We start from the raw sequence: 12,827 nt of genomic DNA on the forward strand, positions 1-12,827 counted from the left end.
TCCCGCAACAAGGATAATAGTGCAACGCGAAGTAGCAACGCGAGGAAAAATGGTGCAACTGCCCTTCTAACAGTGCATCGCTAGGCTCGCTCCAGTGCAACCTCGCCATAACCAGTCAAAATTTTACTTTCTCTATTTCTTAATATAATCTGAACTTAAAAGTGCAAATGAACGGCGTCCCCTCCAAATGCAGGCGAAGCGTCGGCGGCGCAGGACGGTCGGCTGCGGGGTAGGACGGTCGGCGATGTGCCACATTAGAGTTGGCGTTCCGGGAAGCTCGGCGGCGGGGCTAGACGGTCGCCGGCGGGGTCCGGAGTGCGAGAGGCACGACATAACGGCTAACAATTGTGTAAAGTTTTCTCATAAAAGATCACGCATTCTTTTAACTATATAATAAGTGTAAGGCAGTGTGAATAACAGAACAATATTTTACAAAAGAGTGCAACGAAGCTTGTAAGAGTGCAATACGGAGTTAATAACAGTGCAACGGATTTAAAAATAAGTGCAACAAAACTTATAAGAGTGCAATACGGTAGTAATACCAGTGCAATGGTTTGAAAAAGACTCGTACTAAGCTTGTAAGGGTGCGTTCGAGAGGTGGATATAATAATAGTGCACCTTTAAACGCCGATAATAGTCAGACATCTCTTTAAAATGGTTTAAACGCCGATAATAGCCAGTGCAATGGTTTAAAAACGCCTGATTTATTAAAGAAGATAATAGTCAGACATCTCTTTAAAAATCATACTTCCTAAATGGTGTAATAAATCGCGTTCAACGTTGTAAACTTAATCGTGTGGTAGTTCACCAATTACTGTAATAAATTGACTAAATGGTGCAACAAGTCTCTAACCATTGCAAGAAAAATCGTTGGTGTAAGAATGTAAAGATGTAAAGAAAGGGATCTCTTTATTAATATACAAGCAAAGTATACATTGTCTTTGACAAAAATGCAACATATAATACACGTTTTGCATACAATACGATGTTCACAACATCAACTGTAACATTCGCATCAACATTAATATTGAACAAAAGTAGGCTTTCATTTTACAAAAGTATAGAATCATCATTAAAGCTAGCCGGCAAATCCATGCGCACAGAGCAGACGCTACTGTTCCTCTAACGGAATATGAAATGGTGAACAGGAGAAGGCTCGCTCGGAGGGGTATGTCGAGTGCTTTATTTGCACTAAGGACTTTAGCATTGACGTTTCGGCACTACATTGTTCGTAAAGAGACAGTATAGTCAGAAAAAAATTAGAACCGATCGATAAGAATAAAGATCTGGAAGAATTTAAGAACCTAGTATAGAGGTGGTGCCTCGTCGCAAATAAAGTACAGTACTTCAGATAGTGCGAATCAATCTTAACGCCCCCTTGTTGGATGGTACACTTACGACCGAGCCTCCTCGTCGTCGACCTCTCCTACGACTCTCTTCCCTCGTCTCGTGTACCTCCATCATCGCCGTTTTCTCGTCGCCGGTTGCCTAAGTCCATAGAGAGTCCTTTTTATATATTGTAATGAAGGTTGCGTAACCATTTAGGTCACCGACTATTAATGCTCGCGAAATATTAGTTTTCCTCGTGAACAGAAAGTGGCTAATGCTCACCTCAAGGGCAGTATTACTGTAACATCACTTAAAAAACATCAATTCCTTCATTCAATCGTATAATAATAGTGCAACGATAGGCCCTAATAATAGTGCAACGCCAAGTAACAGAATGCAATATAGCTTCTAAAAGTGCAATACTGGCGCGATATTAGAGTAACATTCGTCATAACAGTGCAACGCCTTTACGGAGAATGAAACTGAAGAAGCCATATTTAAACAAAATAAAAATACGTTTGAATAGTGCCTTTACTTTTGCCGAGGCAGCTTCGATATACCCGCCGGTGTCTCTTCGCCTCACAGAAGGGACGCTATAACGTACACGTTACGCTATGTGCTTTTAGCAGCATTAAATGCGCCCTGCGCAGGGAGCGTATATCATCCACGCTATTCGCCAGACCGTGTGTTTGCTGTTCGCTAAATCCATAGCACTATTATGATGACATCGCTGCACCCTTATGAACTTAGTTCTACTATTTTACCCTACGTTGCACTATTAATGGTAGAGAGCCGAAGCAGCGTTCGAGAAGTAGGCTGCTCGCTCGGAAGGGTACCATCCAGCAATGAGGCGTTAAGATTGATTCACACTATCTGGAGTGCTTTATTTGCCATGAGCCTATTGGCCCTCCTCTCATACAGATTCTTAAATTCTTGCATATCTTTATTGTTATTGATGGATTCTTATGTTTTGCTGATTGAACAGTCTGTTTCATGGTAGAGTGGAGCTCCAAAGGGCTCGAGGCATATAAAGCACTCCAGATAGTGCAAATCAATCTTAACGCCTCGTTGCTCGATCTACCCTTCCGAACAAGCCTCTCATCCTCGCAGTCTCCTTCGACAGTCTCCTCCTCCTCGCAGTCTCCTTCGGCAGTCTCCCCTGACCTATACCTGTTAGCTTCGGCTATGTGCGCGTGGAATTGTAGAGAAACTTTGATGATTACATACTTTTCTTAATTAATTATCATGAAGAGTTTGTATAGTTGATGTAATAGAAGGTTACATTATATGCAAATCCTGTTTGTATTTTGCAAAATACTATAAAATCGTGTACTCGGCTTTAAAAATAATGTAATTCTTGTTCACATGTTAATCGACTCTTTACGAATTTGTTACACTATTTACAGTTACAATATTTACCAAATAATGTTGCACTGTTCATCATAGTATAATATAAATTTCGGACATTTTTGCACTATTATGTTCATGTTATCACCAATTCTGTGAAAAATTTGTGCTACATATCGTACTGTTACACGCTTTACCAGATAATCTTGAACTCTTTTGATCTTAGTTACACCACTTAAAGACTTCGTTAACTATAAATTTCATTTCACCCCTCGTATACAAAAGCCGCCCGCGTATTCCTCGATACGTATACCCTACTGCCGTACTGTCTGGCGCTCATTAAATGTGTCGCGTCCGCTTTACGCAACCTCTCCTCCCTCGCTCATTACTCGGAACTCGGACCACATCTGCCCCCGCTATTCGCCCGCCCCGCTGTTCCCTGTTCGGCTTTAAGACTTCACGAAATTTTCTGAAGCTATTGAGAATTACTCTGCGCCCCGCAACAGGGATAATAGTGCAACGCGAAAGAGCTACAATAGGAGAAATGGTGCAAGCGCCTTCTATAACAGTACAATAGTAGGAAAAATAGTGTAACTAAGCTTGTAAGGGTACAATACTTTATTTTTACCAGTGCAATGATTTGAAAAAAAGACTACTAAACTTGTGATGATACGTTCGAGAGGTGTAACATAACGCATGAAGTAATAAAGAAGATATAAGTCGAAATAATAATACAATGGTTAGAGGAAATGATGCAACGAGAGCTTTGCATGTACATGAAATTAAAAATTCCACTCTCTTTATTTCTTAATGTAATCTTAAGCTTAATAGTGCAAAAGAAGGCGTCCCATCCAAATGCAAACCAAGAGTCGGCGGGGCAGGAACATCGTCGTTGGGGATAGAGTTCGATATGCCGAGATATCTGCTAAAAGATTGAAGAAGTTACGCGTCGGCGGGACAGGAGCTCGGCGGCGGCGCAGAATGGTCGCCGGCGGCCTCCGGAGTTTATTGACGACTTAAAGTACTTAGGAAAATCTTACACTATTTTTGGATGACTTAAAGTACTTAGGATAGTCTTACACTATTTTTGCACTCTTTTATTCAATGAGTCCGTGTGGAAAGGAAAAATAGTGCAACGTATGGTAAAGGTCACCAATTACGAATGTAAAAGTGCAAATCAATTGACATAATAGTGCAATGGTTAGGAGAAATTGGTGCACTGTTTAAGACTGTTACACTGTTTTATTTCCATTTCCAAACAATGGGTCTGACCATGCCGTACTGTCTGGCGCTCATTAAATGCGCCGCTTTCGCTTTACGCAACCTCGCTCATTACTTCGAAAAAGGACCACATCCGCCTCGCTATTCGCCGTACCCGCTGTTTGTTGTTCGGCTTTAAGACTTTAAGATACTTTCTGAAGCTAAATGACATTAAGTGCACGCACACAACTGGGATAATAATGCAACAGAAAGGAGCTACGACAGGAGAAATGGTGCAACCGCCCTTCTAACAGTGCATCCGTAAACTCGTTCCAGTACAACCTCTCCATAATCTACTTATTTTATTTCTTAATGTAATCTTAAGCTATTGTGCAAATGAAAGGACATGGGGGTCGTCGAATAGCAGGGCAGAGTAGGAGGAGGCTCCACCACCTCTTTATCCGCCGCTGCGCTACCTCTAGCCGCCGCCGCCGCCGCAGTGTCGAATTCGCCTCTGTGCGCCAGGGATATTAGTGCAACGGGAAGATTCTACTGCAGTATAAATGGTGCAATGACCGCTATAACAGTGCATCCGTAGTCTCATTCCAGTGCAACCTCACTTAACAGTCAAAATTTTGAGATCCTCATTACACTATTTTTTAAATATGTTGAACTACTATCCTCTATTTTATACTATTACAAAAATTTACTTAATCAAATTATCTATATGTACACTATTAACATTAGCCTTGAACTATTACAATAAGATGTATGAATTTTTCGATGTTTCCTGCGGTGCGCCCGCGGATGTCGTCGCGCGCGGCTGGTTTGCTCTAGCCACAGGAGAGTTCTTGCATGACCTTTTGTTGTGCCCCCATCTCTGACAATTCCGGCACCGCTTTTTTTATTAAGCCGTTAGCAATAGACTCTTGCCGCGAAACCTTTCTTCTGCCCGATTGTATGCGGACGTTTGGCGGCCGCAGCAGAACAACGTTACTTGGTATTGCAGGCCATTGCTCTTTGCCTCTGGTGGGGGGGACGCAATCATTATAGGTTGCGCGATAAGTCAAAGTCTTGAACCAGTCCTCGACAAAATCATACGGATCCCGTAGCCTAAATGAAATTGCTGCCATGGCGTGATTACATGGAATGTCGTCAATGTCCGATGCTTGCAAGAACATGTCTTTTTGGAAAGATCCACAACATCCGTACGGTCGGCAGCAATTACCTGGAAAACAACAAGCCAGTCCAAAGGGTGGGACAAATAATGTAATGACTACATGTAACCAATTGATAAGTAGTGTAATATACTGATTAAATGGGGCAAAATAAACGATAATACCTGAAAGAGAACATCAGTCGAAGGATTCAGCGTATAAAAGCGGGACGCTTCCCTCGAGCTCGCTAAAATCTTTTCTGCATAGGGTGTTACTACACTGGTAATATTCTCCCCATTATTTTTTCTCCGGTAAAAATAACAAGCTGTTTTCTTTCGTGTTTCCTCGATGAGGTAGATAATTGGAAGGCCCTTTAAATGTCGAATTACACTGTTTATCGTCTCGGCACAGTTGAAAATGAGCATTGAATAACGCCTTCCGAGGAAGCAATGGGTAGCCCACCTATGCCGAGAAAGCTTGACCACATACTTGTACTGTTCGGGGTTCAACTTAATCTTCTCCATGTGTTCGTTGAACTCCGCGACAGTGTATGCGCGCGCCGCCGCCCAAAATCTTCTCCACGCAGGTGTATACTTTGGCGCGTGCGGGAGATTGGTAGACAGATGGTAAATGCAATAACCATGAGCTGCATCCGGAAAAACATTGAATACAGCATCAATCAATCCCTTTTGGCGGTCGGAAATAATAGTAGGTACACTGTTTGCTCTGTTGGAGTTGCGATCACCGATGACGCCATCCCGTAACTGTTCCAGAAACCAGTGCCAGGAATAACGATTTTCACCTTCAACAACTGCTCACGCCAATGGCAATATACAGCTATTCCTATCAATACATGACGCCGTTAGCAGACAACATCTAAACTTACCAATTAGGAAGATTCCTGGAAGAATAAGAAACCGTGTATATTATTGTGTAATCGTGCAAAAAATTATATTACATTCATGAATTTATTATATAATAGTGCAACATAGTAAAATAATGATGTGACAGTGGCGTAATAGTGCAATAACGTACCATCCAGACCAATCAGCGGCCTGTAGTGCTTCCTGAATGCTCGAATCGCTGCACCGAATGCCCAGAAAAAAGGGTAAAAATGACCCTTGTCCTGGTAAAGCAATTGGAGACATATTTTCGCATCTCCACTCCTCAACTCTTGCATGTACGAGGGAAGTAGAGCGAACGAGCCCTCGAAATCGCCGCGCACTTCTTGAAGGACCAATTCTCTGGCCCGGCAGGCTTTCCAGTATGAAATTTTTACGCCGTGATGCCGAAGAATCTCGGTCTGAACCATCTTCGGCGTGTATTTCTCGTTTGCCACCACCTGCTCCCTAACAAATGCTGCTATAAAAGCCGCATCGCAATTCCTGTGGCCCAATCCCCCTATTGCCCTGCTACAAGTGTGTTGCGAATCAAATTTCTTCACCCACCATTGAGCAATTCCTGGTACTTGACGCGTCTTTATTCTCCAAGGACAATATGAGACACGGCATCATACGGTTATCTTATGGTCGTTGCATTTCGTTGGTGCGTACTCAAAACCTCTTTTCATTGCGTATGCTTTGAGAGCTCGTTTGAAGTCGCCTTGCGTCTTGTAGAGCTGGCCCTCGTGGATATCGTCCGCATCTGCGACGTCAACAACTGACTCCATCGTAGAGCTGTTTACAATGAGGTCTTCTTCAAGCTCGTCGTCGCCAAATTGCTCAGCAGTAAGTCCCACTGCATCGCCTTGCCGCAATGAGAGGACATCCATAGCGCTGTATGTCCGATGAGGTGCGTCGGGAGAAGTCGAAACGATACCGTTTCTTTCGTCGGAATCTAACTCGTTTTTCAAATAAGCGATAATAAAATCGTCGTTACTGTCTGCTGCTTCCGCATCGTCAATGAGAATAGGATAAGAAGATCTGCAGCACAAGTGAAAGCAAGGAGTGCATTGTAAATATTAAATAGTAGAAGAACCCTTATGTGTAAAGTTCATACGGTGCAAGAGGTCGAAGTAATGATGCAAAATATTACGAACCAGTGCAGCATAAAAATAATATATAATGAAAAAATTATGTAATTGTGACGCCCCAGCTTCCCAGGGGGTCACCCATCCTAGGACTACTCCCATCCTAGCACGCTTAACTCTCTTAACCTCTTGGACCTTGCCACCACCCAAAATGCTTAAGCCGGGTTAAGAGTTTAGCCCTATTATATCTCATATATAGGACTATCTGGGGTCTCACAATCTCCCCTCCTTTAAGCCCTGACGTCCTCGTTAGGCTCAGACTCACAAGTACCAGGCGATGTGAGACTCATCTCGCTAGCCCGTCATCCAGACCCTGGCTCAGCCGAGACTCATCTCACACTTCCGGCTGGTAATTGGCTCTGATACCATTATATCTGTCACGCCCCAATCCCCGCCAATTTGGTCGGGTTCGGGTCACGTCAACAGACGCCGAACGGACAGAGCCTCCCCTGCCCGCCCAAGGCTCTAACAACAAGTATAAAGTGGCAATAAACGAGAGAATTGCATATATAATACAAGGCTTGCGTGAGGGCAAGCAACAACGGAAGCGAAAGCTCTAAGCTAAATATACATCACACATGATATTTGATTTCATTTAAACCAAATTCAAGTAAACAAGGCTATTACATTCCATTCAACCATCATATCTTTCACATTTAGTCATCCTCCAAATACATGATTATTTACACTTTTCATACCTAAATCAACAGAATAAAGTTGATACATGTATAACAAAAGGGAATGACTACAAAATGCATAAAGTCCCGGTGGCCGCTACCTACTGCGCCAAACCCTTGCCTCGGTCCTCCGCCGCCCCGCTCGTACTAGGACCTGTAGGGTTAGTGGTGTGAGAACTACAACGAAGTTCCCAGTGGGCTCGGCATCCGACCTCGCCGACTTACCCACTAGGTCCATCCAGGCATAAGTATTTCAAAGGAAGAAAAGTAACCATTACTAATGCAACTAATACTATGCTTGCAAGAAAGAAGTCAGTAGATATACAATTTCAAGGCGGTAATGGAAATGCATGCATGCTTCAATCATAATCAAGCTTTGGCTCTTACCCAATCTTACCGGTTAACTCTGTTAACCCCAATAACTCACAACCCAAAATTCCTTAATAACGGGGGACTCGAACCTCCCTAGGGACCGTCAACTGATGGGACTTTACCACGCCCAGTGGTGACCAACTCCGGAGCGCACCGCTCGAGGGGGAGCGACCTCCCTCAAGCCAAGACGAAATGTGAGAATCGATCTAATCCTCAACTTGAGGACTCATAGCCATTAGTCACAATGCCAATGTCACGATGGGTCTCTACCTATTCATTCTTGCCACTCTCAAGGCTTTATCTTCGACAATGTCAATATGGGTTAAACTATATTCAACGGTTTATCTCACAATACAATTCTTGTTTCTATGTCAATGACACCCTTGTTTTCTAATGTCCAAGTCCATTCTCATATTCACACAACTTGAGGGCCCAAACAAACATGTCCATTTTGGTTCTATCATTCTCTATGTTCAACTACGTTAGAAACATATAAAATTGAAGTCAAACCAAGTATCCACATGTAGCTACCTATATGCAATGAATGGTATACTATATATATAACTATATATGCTCACGAATAGAGAAACAGACATAGAAGGGAAATCAAAGATTCCGGCTTTGCACCCCCACCTCTATTACGTTGTGTGGGTGTAGATTACGAAAGCTCCGCACTTTTAACGAAATCCAAGTTCGCGCCTATAATCAAATTATAATGCCATATTAGGCTTTTTGTACATGAACTTTATCTAACATTTTCGTAATGTTTAAACGGAGTTGTCCCAACGTGTTTAGGGGCACCCCCAATTAGGTTTCTACGGGGTCCATTTGTCCCCGAAAAATCTAGGGGCAAAAGCCCCCAGAATCCAGCCCACTAATATTGTCTTTAGGGTTTCCCCATTGAAATCGACACAATCCTAAGCAAACAAATAGCTTTAGGATCATCTAAGACGCATCCTAGATAAGGTTTCTAGACCCCTTGGGAAGGCCACCATAGGGCTCCAACACCATTTCCAAGGATTCACAATGAGAGCACCTTGAGCTCTCATGGGTACTTGTTTGTTCATGGCCAAAAGAAGCTTCTTAAAACTTCTAAGGAGCACAAAGCATCCAAATCTCTTAACCAAAATCAACCCTAGAGGAAAACCTTACAAAACTTACCTCTAGTTCCAAGCTCCACCTTCTTCTCCAAGTCTCTCTTATTCTTCTCCAAGTTCTGGAGGAGTTCTAGAGAGAGAAAGGAGAAAATGGAGAGGAGGAAGAGAGAAATCGGCTGTGGAGAGAGAGGGGGGATGGCCATATCAAAGTGTTGTAACAATTGCATTTAAACCCCTCAAACTTGTTTCCCTTGATGCTGCCCAGAGCTGGGCGTTTTTACGCCTTCGGGGACCGTCTTCTTCCGACCAGGGCCGGTTCCCGAACGGGGGTTTTCCAGGACTTAGCCAATTTTTGAGTTTTTCTGCTGTTGCGCAGCGAGGGACCGGTCTGCCCGTCAGGGACCGGTCTCCCGAGGACCGGTCTCACCACCAGGGACCGGATGCCTCAGGATTTCCTGGCAGGCTACGCGCACGGGGACCGGTCTCTCCTTCAGGGACCGATCCCCGAGAGCTCAAAATCTGGGACTTAGCCAGATTTCCAAATTTGCTCTCCGGGTCCCTTTTTGCTCCGTTTATGAACTCCAATGCACTTAGGGTCCACTTTAACTCGTTCAATTTCGCGTTCCGCTCGTTTTGACGGAACTCGGTATGATTCACAAGGGATGTGGTATGTTACAGTAATAGTGCAACCGCATATATATTGCTTACAATTGAATGAGGTAAAATATAATGGTGCAAAAGTGCATTAAGAGTAGTGCAACCGCTGAAAATAAAGAGGTTACAAGTGTAATAAGGCTCGGTAATGGTGCAAAAGAAATAATAGTGTAACTTACGAGCCAACTTTTTTAAAATTTGTCTGCTGAGGAGTAGATGCGTCCCCGAACAGCTATTAATCAACAGCTCCAGCTGTTCATCTGTAAGCAATTCGTCTATAACATCGGAATCACAAGTAGCAACCTTTCTCTCGACTAAGTTACTCACAGTATAAAGCTCCATCAGATACGCGTTGGTTTTATAGAGTCTCCGTATGTTTCCGACATCGTCGTCGTCAACAATGTCGATGAGTTTGCTGAGATTTCCACTATAGCTAAGTTTAATTTCGATCTTGCAGGATTCTTGTGAAGTATTCATGTACTTGCAGAACATTGCTTGCAGGGAATTAAAATTATCGCCTTGCCTGATGAAATTGAGCCGGCTGGATCCTCCTACATAATTGACAATGCCTCATTCCTTCTTAAAACACCCATTAAAATTGTAGGGCACTAGAATTTCAGCGTTATCCATGACTTGTAAGAGTTGGATACAGAAAATGAGCTAAAAGTTATCCAAAAACACTCTTTCATCAATATATAATATAATCCAGTTAACGTGCATGAGTTGTTAAGTTGTGCATGGGGCGGGAAATAGTACTTCTGTTTCCGCCAAAATTTATTTCTAATTCGCCAGAATTTTTTCCAAACGACGCAAGCCTTGCACCATTTTGGACAAGTCGACCATGCATATGCGGTTATATTGCACTAATTTTGACTTCTGTTACACTATTATGCTATCTATTGCAACGATATTTCAAATTCAATTTCTATATGTTATTTCAGTAACTGTGCCATATTCAATTGTGCCTCAACAAGATATATCGACAGTGGCATCATTAGATTTTATATTCCCTTCAGTCCTTGAGACAAGTGCTGCTGTACTTTCAAATAATATAAATAAAAAAATTAAAAAACTAACAGCAAACACTGGCTCTGGCGAATAGAATATCGTCGCCCTAAAACTGCGTTTCCCGCGCTTGCTGCATTATTGGCTCTTTAATGGCTTGCATTTAATGCTCTTTCATAAAACGGCGCTATTGCATATAGCGCATGGGCCTCATATAATTACCGGATTGTAAGAGAATTTCGCCTCGGGAAGGTAAAGCAACTTTCGATGTTTGGGAATGAAAATGAAATAGTGTAATAGCCGTAAACAAATCACCAATTTCTACAATGAATTGCACTATTATGTCTATTACATTGCACCGTTACAATCCAACATGGATTCTCTTACCGCACTTAAACATTCAATTGCACTATTATGTCTATTACATTGCACCGTTACAATCCAACATGGATTCTCTTACCGCATTTAAACATTCAATTGCACTATTATGTCTATTACATTGCACCGTTAGAATACAAGTGGATTCGTTTAACCACTTTTCACTATTATGTCTATTACATTGCAACGTTACAATCATCATGAATTCTTTTGCACAACTTCTTCAAAAAATTGCACTATTATGTTTATTACATTGCACCGTTATAATACAAGATGAATATTTTTACACCACTTTTACAATAAAATGCACCATTATGTACATTACATTGCACTGTTACACGGATGGAGTCAATAAAAATAAATTGACTATACAAATTAAAGATTTGTTAATCGAATGAATAAGGCTCGAATTATTGCGAGTAAAAATGCCGCAAAAATTCTGCTGCTATCTCCCCGCGTTTCTTCGTTATATCTTTCTGGGAGAAGTTCAAGTTCCACCCCTTCTGCAAGTATTCTTCGTATGTTAAAAGGAAGATTGCACAATCATTTGATTGATCTTTCATCGGGATGTCGTCCTTGTTGATCATCTCCCAGTCGACTGGACGGGTACCGCGGCGAAGAAGCAAATCGGGAAATTTATTTTGCAAAAAATTACCTATGTATTTACACTGCATAAGAAAACATTGGACTAATTAGAAAGCCTGGTTTTTATTGGACGATTTTATATATATATAAAAAGAAAATACTTACCGCTGTCTCAAACCCAGCGTTGTATTTAGGTTTCTTAATGGACGATAGGTGGATGTACTTTCCGGCTTCGAGATCGACCGCCAGCAAATGCCAGTGGTCGGAGTGGAAGAGAGGGATGAACCAGTACTTTGCCCCAGTAACCACCTCCTCGTTAATGTCTTGCAAAAACATCTCGGCGGGGTTCATTGATGTTCCTATTGTCTGACAAAGGAAGGACGTGGTGTATATGCACTTGTGGCCTTCCGCCTGCTCCAGTAAATGCTGGTAGGCGTCAATAACATCGGAGCTGACGAAGGCCATATGATTTGTTAGGTCAATGAAGTCAGTCCTCCCGATGTCAATACCCTTCGAAGGCACTCTTACTGGTTCGGTACTGGTATTTGTCAGGAATTTTTCAATTCGCTCCTGATCCTCCTTTGGTAACTCTCCCTTGCCATAGTACTTTAAATCCCGGTTAGCTGAAGATAATGGCATCTTAAATTTAAGTTTTTGGGCCTTTTGTTGTTTTGATGTTTCTTTCAACTCCGGGATGTCGATGATTATTGGGGGCTGTATAGCAATCAAATAAAGAGTTAAACACTCAATGCATTACACCATTGCTGGACCTTATTACACTATTATAAGCTGTTACACTCAATGAATTACACCATTATTGGACCTTATTACACTATTATAAGCTAAATCGCATTAAAGATCGATAATAGTGCAATATTCACATATCGGTATAGTGCTGGGTTCCGGCATGGAAGACTTCGCAGTGTAGGTAGGCGCCGGGACCACATCCTCCGCCGCCACCTTCGCCTCCTTTACCGCATCATCAGCCACCGCCTTC

Source organism: Ananas comosus, linkage group 19 (assembly GCF_001540865.1).
Source record: "Ananas comosus cultivar F153 linkage group 19, ASM154086v1, whole genome shotgun sequence".
Taxonomy (NCBI): Eukaryota; Viridiplantae; Streptophyta; class Magnoliopsida; order Poales; family Bromeliaceae; genus Ananas; species Ananas comosus.